Source organism: Acipenser ruthenus, unplaced genomic scaffold, assembly GCF_902713425.1.
Source record: "Acipenser ruthenus unplaced genomic scaffold, fAciRut3.2 maternal haplotype, whole genome shotgun sequence".
NCBI lineage: Eukaryota > Metazoa > Chordata > Actinopteri > Acipenseriformes > Acipenseridae > Acipenser > Acipenser ruthenus.
The window spans coordinates 25,397-37,833 of NW_026708731.1; the positions used below are offsets into that span (position 1 = coordinate 25,397).

General features: G+C 49.7%; 1 non-coding gene and 2 pseudogenes across 1 annotated transcript; all 3 read left to right on the forward strand.

The window, feature by feature from the left end:
• Positions 1-6,872: 6,872 nt before the first annotated feature.
• On the forward strand, positions 6,873-7,005 carry LOC131735591 (U2 spliceosomal RNA; annotated as a pseudogene).
• Positions 7,006-7,586: 581 nt separating this feature from the next.
• On the forward strand, positions 7,587-7,777 carry LOC131735592 (U2 spliceosomal RNA). The gene has a single exon (XR_009327579.1). It is a non-coding gene; the product is annotated as a U2 spliceosomal RNA (small nuclear RNA).
• A 595-nt stretch (positions 7,778-8,372) lies between these two features.
• LOC131735589 (U2 spliceosomal RNA) lies at positions 8,373-8,470 on the forward strand (annotated as a pseudogene).
• The last annotated feature ends 3,967 nt before the right edge of the window (positions 8,471-12,437 follow it).

Consider the following 12,437-nt stretch of genomic DNA (forward strand, 5'->3'; position numbering starts at 1 on the left):
GGGATGTGGCGTCCGTCAGGGCTGTCCGTTATCTCCGCTCCTGTTTATCTGTTGTATGGAGCCGCTGGCACAAGCTTTGAGAAGGGACCCAGTGTATAAAGGGTTAACTATTCCTGGGAGTGGGGGGCAGGAGGTTAAATGTGTCTTGTATATGGATGATGTCAATGTCCTCTGTCGGGATGAGTTGTCCATTCAGAGGACTTTGGAGAAAGCTGATGTTTTTTGTCGTGCGTCTGGGTCTAAACTGAACCAGGAGAAATCGGAGGCAATGTTCTACGGGAAATGGGACGGGAGGGGTAGTATAAAATTAAAAGTTAAGGAAGACTGCATTAAGATTCTGGGGGTGAAATTTGATGTTAATGGATCAGGGGGTAAGAACTGGGAGGAGGTGGGAAGTAGGGTCAATAAAAAGCTAGGGTTTTGGAGGCTGAGGAGGCTTACGATGGAGGGGAGGGTGATGGTGGTAAAGGGGGTAATATTGCCACTGTTGTTGTATGTGGCGGTCGTGTTCCCACCATCTAGGAATGTGGTAACGCTGCTAAACAGAGCTGTGTTTCGTTTTTTTTGGCAGGGGAAATGGGAGAGAGTGAGGAGGAGTGTGGTGGGGAAGGATAAATTAAAGGGGGGGAAAGGGTTGCCAGATGTCCAGACGTTTTTAATGTCAAAGTTTTGTGCATTGCATTTTGCTATGTGTCTGAATGGTGTGTCAAAAGGGGCCTGCTTTGTGAGATTCTATATTAGTTCCTATTTGAGGAAGTTAAAGTTGATGTCCGTGCCTTTGTCTGTGCCAACAGCCTTTGATCTGCCCTATCATTATGCGTTATTTAAAAGATTTGTGATGTCCAAGGGGCTGGAAGGATGTAAGGCTGAAATTGTGGCTAATGGTAAATCTCTGTTTAACTTTCTGCAGGGTAATGGGGATATGTGTCCGGTTCATGGCCTTGTGTTAGACGAGACGCCAGAAGTGTGGCAGAATGCGAGCCATCCTGCCCTGATGAACGAGCATCGAGATCTGTCTTGGTTGGTAGCCCACGATGTATTGCCAGTTCGAGCGGTGATGCATGCATGTAATCTGGGGAGGTCACCCAGATGCCCGAGAGAGAAGTGTGGAGAGGAAGAAACGGTCGGTCACGTTCTCTGGGGATGTCTGGAGGCGAGGAAGGTGTGGAGTGAGGCAGGCTCCGTCCTGGATTTGTTCCGGGGACAGCTGCCCATACATAGGCAGCGTGTGCTGTATGGGAGCCCGAAGAAAGACCAAGAGAAACTGAGCAAAGTGCAGTGGGGCATGCTGTGGGTCCTAATACGCTGTCTGTGTGATGCAATTTGGAAGGCAAGGAACTGTTTTGTGGTGAAGGGCGTGAGCCTGCCTGCCCAGGCTGTTCTTGAAATGGGACTAAGTCAGATGGAGAGCTATGTCCTAAAGGACGCTTTGCGACTTGGCCGACAAGAGGCGAAGAGAAGATGGAGGCTTGAGGAATGGAGACGTGGAGATCTGTGGGCTACTGGCGTGGGATGAGATCTTGCTGCTTGTTTATTAGAAGTAGGATAGGCATATTGTTAGGGGCACATGTTATCCTGTAGAAAGGTTTCAAAAATGGAATTGTATGCGTGATTATGTTTTGTATTTGTTGCATATATGGGAGAGATGTAATGTGATATGTAATGTGTTTTTTTATAAGTGGATTGTAATGTGTTGGTTCTGTTCATGAGTTTGTTGTATATAAGTGGTTATAGTTATTTTTGTATTGTGATGTTTAAGTGTGTTTTGTGAGTTGTGTTTGTATGTGTATTTTTTTTCCATTAATAAAAAAAAAAAAAAAAAAAAAAAATCTGTTCTTATCAGTTTAATATCTGATACGTCCCCTATCAGGGGACCCAGCAGCGGCCCCCCCCTGAGTAGGGCCCTCTCAGCGCCAGCACTCCCCCTCGGCTCTCGTTATGACGCCATAAGGATTGAGTCCGTGGGGGAGGAAAGCGAAAGCGACAGTGAAAGTGAGAGTGAGAAGGAGGGGAAGGGAGTGAAGAACCAGCAGAGGGTGGGGAAAAGAAAGGGTAGAGACGAGGGGGGGAAAAGAAAGAAGATCAGGATCAAAGACAGCAAGTTGCAGGTGGCCCCCATAGATCCAAAACCAGCTAATGTCCACACAAAGTCCCCAGTCTTGCCCTCGCAGGCAGAGACGGAGGCGAGTGGGACGGCTACACTGCCGCCTAGTGGGCAGGTAGCAGCCAGCCAGGGCATCCCCAGCCAGCCTTCCCAGTCGTTGGCACAAACCCTAGCACACCTCGCAGAAGAGGTGTTCACTAATGCACCGAGGGAGAGGTCGGGGTCAACACCTTCCCTGACCAGCAGTACCTCGGTAGCAATGACCCTCTTCAAGCGAAGGGCCTCCCTTCAAAGCACCCCCTCCCTTGTATGGGCAAAACCAGGGGCCCCCTAGAGGTCCTCCTAGATACAGCACTGGAGGACATGGGAATACCCCTGGACGCGGTAAGCCAGAAGTCTGCTAACAGCTCCAACTCAACAGACGGTAACAGCCAAAGAATGCTGTCTGTCATAACCCCCCCCAGGACAAAGCTGACCCACACGTTCCGAGGGGCCCTGAGCAAGTTCCACCAGACTTACCTTGTGGGGAGTTGAATAGCCCCAACAACTCCACGTACTGTGCATATAAAGACGGTGCCTTCTTGGACGAGGCAGCAGTGAGTACCTTCTCAGGGGTGATGGGAGTTGCAAATAAGCCCAAGCCCCCTCGAAGCAAGCGTAGAGCTAAGAGTAGGAAGAGTGTCCCGACCTCCCAATCATAGTCGCTATGGGGTGGACGCAGCGACTCCTTTTCTTGTTAGCTACCCTGATGGCCCTGATATGTGTGTCTGTTAATGTCAGGAGCATCAGGGAGACACAAAAAAGATTTGATGTACTAAACTATCTAGCTAACTTGAAAGCAGATCTCATCTTTCTGCAGGAGTGTGGTATTTCGTCGAGCCCTGATTATAGGGACCTGAAGGAGAGTTGGACCCTGGGGGACTCCTTCTGGTCGGGCTCCAACATAGCCAGAGCTGACGGAGTAGGTATCCTGTTTAAAAACCCATTTATTACCTCCCGCAGCAGCAGGGAGGTAGAACCTGGTAGAATTCTGAGCGTGGATGTGACATACAACAACACTCCCCTCAGACTGGTCAATGTCTACGCACCCACTAACCAAAACGAAAGAGTTCAATTTTTTCCACAGCTGCGTCCACTCCTGCTGGGGAACGTACCCGTCATCGTGTCAGGTGACTTCAATTGTGCTCTGAGGGACGTAGACCGGAGCAGGCCACGCAACGACCGCTCTAGTAGAGTTTTGTCCTCCGTAATATCTGATTTCTCCCTGTGTGATGCAGGTAAGGACCTGGTGCCTCCCTTTACCTGGGTGAGCTCATCTGGGACCTCCTTCTCCCGTATAGATCTCGTCCTGCATACCAGCTCCCTTACGAAGACGGCAGTAGACACCCAGGCCGTCTTCTTCTCTGACCATAGGCTCCTGCAGGTAACATTGCAGGTCCCTCAGACCTCCCAGATGGGGTCAGGGGTTTGGAAATTAAACACCTCCTTACTCGATGACCCCTCCATAGCTGCAGCCTATAAGAGCAGGCTTGTTGAGTGGACCACTTTGCGTGACCTATTCAACTCCCCTATAGAGTGGTGGGAGATGGTCAAAATCAGAACTAAGGGTTATTTCATAGCAGCAGGCAAGAGGAAAGCAAAAGAAAGGAGGGCCAAATATAAACACCTGAATGCTGCCCTCCAGCGTCTGAGCCTGCTTCAGCTTCGGGGGTTCCCTGTAAGCGACGAGATAGCCCAGACCAAGCTAGATCTTTCAGTGCTTTGTAGGGAGGAACAACGAAAGGTCATGCACAATGCAAAAGTGCAAAAAATGGAGGAAGACGAAAAGTGTACTCGCTTCTTCTTCCAGAAAACGAGGGAGAAGCGGCACTTGATGTCCTCCATGCTCGACAGCAGGGGGAGGATAGTAGAGGATAGTGAGGGAGTGAAAAAAGTGGTAGAGAACTTCTATAGGGACCTGTATAACATCAAAGCTACAGATGACACCCTGATAGAGTGGTTCCTGAGCCAGTTGGAGCCTGACTCAGTGCGGGACGACGAGGAGGAGGAGAAGGACCCAGAACTCACGCTGGAGGAGCTCACCCAGGCGGTTAAGACCATGAACACCGGTAAGACGCCAGGTCCAGATGGCATCCCGGGTGAGTATTACCATCTTTTTTGGGACACGCTAAAAGTCCATTTAGCGGAGGTCTACAGAGCGGTCTACAGGGAGAAGCGGTTGGGCCCTTCTATGCGGGAGAGTGTAATTACTCTCCTTCATAAGAAAGGGGAAGTTAAAGATCTACGGAATTGGCGCCCAATCAGCCTCCTTTGCGTGGATTACAAGATACTAGCCAAAGCTCTGATGCTCCGGCTACAAGTACACCTCCCTTTGGTCATTGGCCCCGACCAGGCTTGTGGCGTCCCAGGGAGGTCCATCACGGATATTTTAATGTTAACAAGGGACATTCTGGCTTATTCTAGAGAACGGAACCATCCCCTCTGCCTGTTCAACCTTGACCAGGAGAAGGCGTTCGATAGGGTAAGCCATGAATATATGTACAAAGTGATGGACCAGATGAAATTCGCTCCTGGACTTAGGGAGTGGGTTAAAACCATATATACAAACATTAGTACCCGAGTCTTGGTGAACAGGCACCTGACTGGTAAAATATCTATCCAGTCAGGGGTCAGACAGGGTTGCCCACTATCCCCACTGCTATATGTCGTGTGCATTGAACCCCTCCTGCAGGCAATTCGTAGGGATACCAATATAACTGGTTTCCAGCTGCCTGGATCCAACGGGGTCCAGGTCAAAACAACAGCATATATGGACGATGTGTCACTCATTTGCACCAACACATCGTCGGTACCTCGGATTAGTAATATCCTTGAGAAGTACTGCACGGCGACCGGGGCAGTGATTAATAAGTCCAAGAGCGAAGTCTACGTGTCTAAAAATTGGCAGGTAGATAGGGAACTGTCGGACATGTACCCTGTCAAAAAGGACAAAATCAAGATTCTGGGCCTCATTTTCGAGAACAATAGCTCGGGGGCCCAGAGCTGGACGGCGGCCATTAACCAGGTCCGTAAAAAGATTGGCGGATGGAGCACAAGATCCTTAACAATGACGGGTAGAGTATTAATAACCAAGTCTATACTGTTCCCCATCCTCTCTTATGTAGGAAAAATCTTTCCCCCAGACAGGACCACCAAAAAAGTGGTGGACCGCATTATCCACCGCTTTATCTGGGGCAGCAAGATGGAGAGGGTAAAGCGAGCCACCCTGAGTAAAGCCGACAAGAAGGGAGGTAAGGGGGTCCCGGACGTTGTGCAGCTCACCCGAGTGCAGGGGCTCACGCAAACTATCAAGAACATCCAGGCCCTGGACAGGAAGGTATGTTACATGAATCGTTTCTATTTTGCCACCTGTCTCAGGGCCTTGGGCCTCTGCACTATTGATAACACCGTGCCGTACTCCTGGGACCCCCCATTGTATTATAGAACCTTAAGGGACACTATATATAAATTGGGCTTAGATAAAGCAAAATTGGCCTCCTGGGAATACAAGGCTGTAACTAAATATCTTGCCGGTTCCCAGGAAATTGAAAAAGTAGCTACTTTCTCCCTCACCCAAAGCCAAAAAATCTGGGAGAATGTGTCTCACAGCTGCCTCAGTAATGTCCAGAAGGATATAGCATGGAACACCGTCCACAGTGCACTCCCCACTCGAGCGTTCATGTTCAGGAGGGGACTAGCCCAAGTAGAAACATGCCCCTATGCAAAGTGCCGCAAGAGAGAAACACCAGCCCATATCTTCTGGGAGTGTGATGTGGCTGGCAGTGTCTGGCTCTCTGTCTCTGTCTTCCTAAACAGGTTTGCTGACACGGCCAAGATGACCGCTGAGACTGTGCTCTATGGGCCTGCGGGAGGAATCACTACCAGCACAGCTAAGTGCGTTTGGCGTGTCATCAATGTTGTCAAGCAGATCCTGTGGGAAGGCCGTAACGTCTGTGTCTATCACAAGCAGGAGCTAGACACTATCACCACGACCAGAAGGGCACAAACTCTTATCAAGGACTTTGTAATTCTGGACATCCGGACCCTCGGGAAGAACAAGGCCTGCGCGGAGTGGAGGATCGCCGGACTTCAGGACGTGAAGATGGAATAAAGGAAAAAACTGGAACCGCTAGCTCCTAGGAGCGGGACTACGGGGCAACGCTAAGCCTTTTATTTATTTTGTCATGCCAGCATTCCGCCCTTTTTAGCTGGCATGACCGTTTTTCAACGGTGCCCTGGTTTTATGTAGTCTTTTTGTTTCAGTTTTATGGACCTTTGATTTAATTTAAATGTTTTATTTGATTTTGTTTTGTTTTGTTTTATGTATCTTTAAGATTTTTTATGTAAACTATTAAAAGTTACATTTTAAGTGTTTTAAAATTTTAGAATTTTAACTCACTGTTTATACACTGTCCCTTTTCCCCTGTCCCTGTTTTAAATCTAGGTTTATGTTCACTTTTTTAGAGAGCACTCCCCGGCCCTCACAAGCACTGGTTTTTTATAGATGGTTCTTTTTTTCCAGTCACTTTTAAAACAGCACAGGTTTTTTTCATGTTGATTTTAATCTGTGTCTGTTTTAACCATGTACAAAGCACAATTGTCTTGGTGTTTTTAAATGTATTTTAAATGCTTTTAAAACAAAATGTATGTCTGTATGCATGAATGTCATCTTTAAAAGAAATGTAAAATGAATGAAAAAACGAATGGGTGTAAATGTAAAAAATGTAAAATCTCAATAAAAGAGTATCAGGGGACCATATATTAAATTGATTTTTGGAATCGGGAGATGGAACAGGGGCTTGCTCCGTCCACTCCACGCATCGGCCCGGTATTGCAGTACCTCCGGGAACGGTGCACACCTTTCTCTAACGTTGGCCAAAGTCAGATCTGGATCTCTCCTGTGAGCATTTTGTCTACCCCTGCTGGAGGGAGAGTGCCAGTGTTGATGCAAGTTTTCCCGCCGTTTTACTTTTTTTTTTTTCTTTCTCTCTTTCTTTCTCTCTTTCTCTCTTTCTTTCTCTCTTTCTTTCTTGCTGTCTTTCTTTCTTTTATTCACATGTGGTGATGATGTAGACAGCAGCAGGTTGTTTCCTGGGAGCATGCAGCTAACCAGACAAGTGTGGTGGAACATGTCCCTATGCCAGGACCTTCTTAGCAAGCCAGCCAGCCAGCGAGGCACAGTTGTAGTTACCCAAGGCACCTTGCACAGCATAGCAGCTTGGCATGACTGTTTGTAAGACGCACTCCGCCAGTTTATGTTTTGTTTTTGGTGTTATGTGTGTGTTTTGCTTTGTTTTGTTTTCTCCTGCTTAAATTGCACATTTCCCCTCTGGAAGCAGCAGCCCGTTCTTTGGGGGTCTGCTTGTGCTTGGAATTTTGCACCCACCTTTGAATCCCCCTGTGCCGTCCGGGCTGGGGGGCCCCGGGCAAGGGCCAAGTCGCCATCGCTTCTCGGCCTTTTGGCTAAGATCAAGTGTAGTATCTGTTCTTATCAGTTTAATATCTGATATGTCCCCTATCAGGGGACCATATATTAAATTGATTTTTGGAATCGGGAGATGGAACAGGGGCTTGCTCCGTCCACTCCACGCATCGGCCCGGTATTGCAGTACCTCCGGGAACGGTGCACACCTTTCTCTAACGTTGGTCAAAGTCAGATCTGGATCTCTCCTGTGAGCATTTTGTCTACCCCTGCTGGAGGGAGAGTGCCAGTGTTGATGCAAGTTTTCCCGCCGTTTTACTTCTTTTTTTTTTCTTACTCTCTTTCTTTCTTTCTCTCTTTCTTTCTCTCTTTCTCTCTTTCTTTCTCTCTTTCTTGCTGTCTTTCTTTCTTTTATTCACATGTGGTGATGATGTAGACAGCAGCAGGTTGTTTCCTGGGAGCATGCAGCTAACCAGACAAGTGTGGTGGAACATGTCCCTATGCCAGGACCTTCTTAGCAAGCCAGCCAGCCAGCGAGGCACAGTTGTAGTTACCCAAGGCACCTTGCACAGCATAGCAGCTTGGCATGACTATTTGTAAGACGCACTCCGCCAGTTTATGTTTTGTTTTTGGTGTTATGTGTGTGTTTTTGCTTTGTTTTGTTTTCTCCTGCTTAAATTGCACATTTCCCCTCTGGAAGCAGCAGCCCGTTTTTTGGGGGTCTGCTTTTGCTTGGAATTTTGCACCCACCTTTGAATCCCCCTGTGCCGTCCGGGCTGGGGGGCCCCGGGCAAGGGCCAAGTCGCCATCGCTTCTCGGCCTTTTGGCTAAGATCAAGTGTAGTATCTGTTCTTATCAGTTTAATATCTGACACTCTGGCTTCTCTTCAGTTCGAATAAATCTTTCTAAGACTAAGGCTTAGAGGGTAGTGGCATTGCCCGCTCCCTCCGAGGGTCTGTGAGAGGTTTGTTCGGGTGAGGAGGAACAGAATTTTTTTTTATTTTTGACTGGCTTTCTTCAGCTCGGCAACTTTTTGGAAGACTAATGCTCAGTCTGGTTTTGGCTTGCCCAATCCAGGCCGAGGGTCTTTCAAGATTTTGTTGACTGTTGAGAGCAGTTTTTTCTTTTTCAGGCGGTTCCAGTTTTTTTCTTTTTCAGGCGGTTCCGGCTTTTCCAGACGTTCCTGGAGTTAGAGAGAAGGAGGACCTACCATCCAGACGACCTTTGAGGACCCTTTGATGACCTAGACGACCTCATCCCCAGCCTTTGATTGTAATCGAGATCCAGACCGAGAGAGCAGCAGGCGCCCAGCAGAGGGCGCCATCTGGGAGGAGCAGAGGGCGGCCCCGGACCCCGAGGAGGCGTCACAGCCACGATTCTTCCTACGTGGTCTCGGTGCCAAGCAGCGCCCCCTACTCCGCCAGGGAAGGACACCGTTCACCTGGGGAGGGGGTCCCTCTTGCGAGGCGACCATCTCCTCAGGGACTAAAGTAATAGTTCCTTCAACTGCCCAGATTTGCTGCTTACGTTGTCTCTTTTTCGTAGAGAGAGACAACCCGGACGTCCAGAGGCTTCTCCCACCCCAATCGGAGGAGCCAGCTGAAGGATGGCGTTCCGGCCAACCCAGGAGACCAGGAGGCACAATGCGGTGCGCTTCACAAGGACCCAGCAAGAGGAAACGGAACCAGGACTGACGAGACTGGAGTTCAGCCGGACCATTCTTCAGAGGGGTATGGGTTTTTCCCCTTCTGACTTGAATTGTTTGGTGAAATTGCCAGGGCTTAAGGAAGTGTTTGAGGTCAGTTTTAGGAACCCCCAAAAGTTACAAGAAATGTGGTCCTTTTGGGGGGAGAATAAATATCTCGCTCCATACAAAGAATTTTGTGTGGATGCACTGACAGACAGAGAAATGAAAGTTGTTACTGTCCAATTTTTCAATGAGGCTGTTAGCGACTATGATATTACAACATGGCTTAACCGCTATGGGAGGGTGTCATCAGAAGGGAGGAAAATTACAGACGAAGATGGGGTTTGGACAGGAGCCAGAAAGTGGCTGGTACGCCTTAATGTTGATCCATCGGGCATTGGAGGCGTCCGCCACATTCCAAACTCCATAGTGTTAGGGCCCAACAGAGGGCTGGTATTCTATAATGGGATGCCAAAACTCTGCAGGAAATGTGGGGAATTAGGACACCTGGCGGCCGCGTGTACTGTAGTCAAGTGCAGGAACTGCGGCGCCCCCCACGAGACCAGCCACTGCAGAGAAGAGAGGCAGTGCAATTTGTGTGGAAAGAAGGGGCACCTGTTTAAGGACTGCCCCTCTTCCTATGCCAACATGGCCAGAGCCAGCAAGGCAAATACGAACAAGCCTAGGCCTGAGCAGGAAGAGGGAGCAAGTAACAAAGATCAGTCCACATCACCACCAACAGTATCCAAGACCCAGACTCCAGCACCACCATCATCACCAGCACCCCCCTCACCCCCCCGCTTTACGAGTCCCGTTTTACGAGGACCCCTTCCCCCAGCCCAGAGAGAGAGTACAACAGCCACTCCACTAGCTCCTCCAGTAGCTCCTCTGATGCAGAACACGAGGCAGGGAGGGAGCCCGGATCCAGCAGCGGCCCCCCCCTGAGTAGGGCCCTCTCAGCGCCAGCACTCCCCCTCGGCTCTCGTTATGACGCCATAAGGATTGAGTCCGTGGGGGAGGAAAGCGAAAGCGACAGTGAAAGTGAGAGTGAGAAGGAGGGGAAGGGAGTGAAGAACCAGCAGAGGGTGGGGAAAAGAAAGGGTAGAGACGAGGGGGGGAAAAGAAAGAAGATCAGGATCAAAGACAGCAAGTTGCAGGTGGCCCCCATAGATCCAAAACCAGCTAATGTCCACACAAAGTCCCCAGTCTTGCCCTCGCAGGCAGAGACGGAGGCGAGTGGGACGGCTACACTGCCGCCTAGTGGGCAGGTAGCAGCCAGCCAGGGCATCCCCAGCCAGCCTTCCCAGTCGTTGGCACAAACCCTAGCACACCTCGCAGAAGAGGTGTTCACTAATGCACCGAGGGAGAGGTCGGGGTCAACACCTTCCCTGACCAGCAGTACCTCGGTAGCAATGACCCTCTTCAAGCGAAGGGCCTCCCTTCAAAGCATCCTTGACCCCCTCCCTTGTATGGGCAAAACCAGGGGCCCCCTAGAGGTCCTCCTAGATACAGCACTGGAGGACATGGGAATACCCCTGGACGCGGTAAGCCAGAAGTCTGCTAACAGCTCCAATTCAACAGACGGTAACAGCCAAAGAATGCTGTCTGTCATAACCCCCCCCAGGACAAAGCTGACCCACACGTTCCGAGGGGCCCTGAGCAAGTTCCACCAGACTTACCTTGTGGGGAGTTGAATAGCCCCAACAACTCCACGTACTGTGCATATAAAGACGGTGCCTTCTTGGACGAGGCAGCAGTGAGTACCTTCTCAGGGGTGATGGGAGTTGCAAATAAGCCCAAGCCCCCTCGAAGCAAGCGTAGAGCTAAGAGTAGGAAGAGTGTCCCGACCTCCCAATCATAGTCGCTATGGGGTGGACGCAGCGACTCCTTTTCTTGTTAGCTACCCTGATGGCCCTGATATGTGTGTCTGTTAATGTCAGGAGCATCAGGGAGACACAAAAAAGATTTGATGTACTAAACTATCTAGCTAACTTGAAAGCAGATCTCATCTTTCTGCAGGAGTGTGGTATTTCGTCGAGCCCTGATTATAGGAACCTGAAGGAGAGTTGGACCCTGGGGGACTCCTTCTGGTCGGGCTCCAACATAGCCAGAGCCGACGGAGTAGGTATCCTGTTTAAAAACCCATTTATTACCTCCCGCAGCAGCAGGGAGGTAGAACCTGGTAGAATTCTGAGCGTGGATGTGACATACAACAACACTCCCCTCAGACTGGTCAATGTCTACGCACCCACTAACCAAAACGAAAGAGTTCAATTTTTTCCACAGCTGCGTCCACTCCTGCTGGGGAACGTACCCGTCATCGTGTCAGGTGACTTCAATTGTGCTCTGAGGGACGTAGACCGGAGCAGGCCACGCAACGACCGCTCTAGTAGAGTTTTGTCCTCCGTAATATCTGATTTCTCCCTGTGTGATGCAGGTAAGGACCTGGTGCCTCCCTTTACCTGGGTGAGCTCATCTGGGACCTCCTTCTCCCGTATAGATCTCGTCCTGCATACCAGCTCCCTTACGAAGACGGCAGTAGACACCCAGGCTGTCTTCATCTCTGACCATAGGCTCCTGCAGGTAACATTGCAGGTCCCTCAGACCTCCCAGATGGGGTCAGGGGTCTGGAAATTAAACACCTCCTTACTCGATGACCCCTCCATAGCTGCAGCCTATAAGAGCAGGCTTGTTGAGTGGACCACTTTGCGTGACCTATTCAACTCCCCTATAGAGTGGTGGGAGATGGTCAAAATGAGAACTAAGGGTTATTTCATAGCAGCAGGCAAGAGGAAAGCAAAAGAAAGGAGGGCCAAATATAAATACCTGAATGCTGCCCTCCAGCGTCTGAGCCTGCTTCAGCTTCGGGGGTTCCCTGTAAGCGACGAGATAGCCCAGACCAAGCTAGATCTTTCAGTGCTTTGTAGGGAGGAACAACGAAAGGTCATGCACAATGCAAAAGTGCAAAAAATGGAGGAAGACGAAAAGTGTACTCGCTTCTTCTTCCAGAAAACGAGGGAGAAGCGGCACTTGATGTCCTCCATGCTCGACAGCAGGGGGAGGATAGTAGAGGATAGTGAGGGAGTGAAAAAAGTGGTAGAGAACTTCTATAGGGACCTGTATAACATCAAAGCTACAGATGACACCCTGATAGAGTGGTTCCTGAGCCAGTTGGAGCCTGACTC